Source organism: Elephantulus edwardii, unplaced genomic scaffold (assembly GCF_000299155.1).
Source record: "Elephantulus edwardii isolate Elephantulus edwardi_28Jun2011 unplaced genomic scaffold, EleEdw1.0 scaffold00068, whole genome shotgun sequence".
Lineage (NCBI taxonomy): Eukaryota > Metazoa > Chordata > Mammalia > Macroscelidea > Macroscelididae > Elephantulus > Elephantulus edwardii.
The window spans coordinates 14,910,153-14,911,735 of record NW_006399818.1 but is presented as its reverse complement, the minus strand read 5'-3'; the positions used below and the strand labels follow the sequence as shown (position 1 = coordinate 14,911,735).

At 33.2% G+C, this 1,583-nt stretch overlaps 1 protein-coding gene across 1 annotated transcript in view; it reads right to left on the bottom strand.

Annotated features, from left to right (window-relative positions):
• The window catches only part of HCFC2 (host cell factor C2), a 42,844-nt gene that overhangs the window by 18,867 nt on the left and 22,394 nt on the right, over positions 1-1,583 (bottom strand). The window lies entirely within an intron of this gene.

The following is a 1,583-nucleotide window of genomic DNA, read 5'->3' as shown; positions in this document are numbered from 1 at the left end:
TAAGAGAGAAAATATTATCTTTTTAAATGAGTACAACTACAATTATAAGTAAATACTTATGCACCATAAGAGACAGTAAGTTCCAATACTACTGAGTTTCATTTTCTGGTTAAATTTTCTTAATAAATGCAAAAGAGGGATACTAAAGATCAAATGACCCCTAAAAATAGTATCTTGGGAATATGAAACACTTAAAGAGATGAATCACTATGCGTGATAAGTTTTCCATTTAGAAATAATATTTAATATACACACATATCAATATTCACTACCATATAGCACTTTAAGAAGAATTTTCTAATTATATCTTTGGTCTTCTTGAATACACTATTAGTTTTAATCCACATTTAAATTTTGTATAGTTCAAGTCATCAATGTCAACACTTGCTATTACATTGTAATATCTATAGGTAAACTTAACATAAAACAAATCAGACTAAAAAAAAAAATAACCAAGTACTCAGACTTCATTCCAATGATACACTATTTCAATTCCTTTTCAGTTACCTGTGTTTTATTTATGCCCATACTTTTACTGTTGTTATTATTATATATATTTAAATTGAATAATTATATTAATATATAATTATATTTTTACTATTGTTAAATATTATATTTATTATGTAATTATATAATATTATTGTTCTTATGCATCTAAGTATATTTTGCCCACAGTATGTTCTGTATTGCCATTAATAAAGGATGATAATTATAGCCACAGTTTTATGAAACATTATGTGCCAAAAAATTGTACTACATATTTATATATGTTCCTTTTATTTAATCTCCACAACAATATATGTTGCATAGTATGTTGTTGTTAAGTGTCATCAAGTTGCTGTGATTCACAGCGACCCTCTAGACAACAGCCCTAAACCCTGCTCTATCTTGAGGCACTTTATTGTCTCTGACACACCTACCCCCAATATCCCAGTCACCGAGTCAAGCCATCTCATCCTGGATCTTCCTCTCCTGTGCTTTCCCTCCACCCCTCCAATCATGACATCATCCTCGAAGGACTGGTCCCTCTTTGCAACATGTCCAAAGTATGTCAGATGAAGCTTTCAGAATTCTTGCCTCCAAAGAGCAGCCTGGTTTTACCCTCTCTAGGACAAACCTATTTGTTCTCCCAGCAGTCCATCATATAGTCAATACTCTTCTCCAGCATCACAACTCAAAGGCATCAATTCTTCTTCTATCATCCTTAGTCATTGTCCAGCTTTGTGATGCAAAGCAAGTAATTGCAAAGACCATGGCCTGGATCAGACATACCTTAGTCTCCAGACTATCATTGTCAGGAGAGCTCCCTGACAGCTGACTTTCCCAGGGCAATTCATGTTTTGGTTTACTGGCTGCTGGTACCAAGAGTGCTGACTGTAGAGCCATGCAAACTGAAGCTGTTAACAATCTCAATCTCCTCATCTATCATGATGCTATGATGCTGCAATCTGCTAGGTGGTGAGAATCTCTGCATCCCTGCTATATACCTTTCCTGATTTTTTTTTTTACTCTTCCTCATATGTTTTTTTTTTTAATTTTTTAATTTAGTTTGTTTATTTTTCATTTCAATGAACATCTACAGA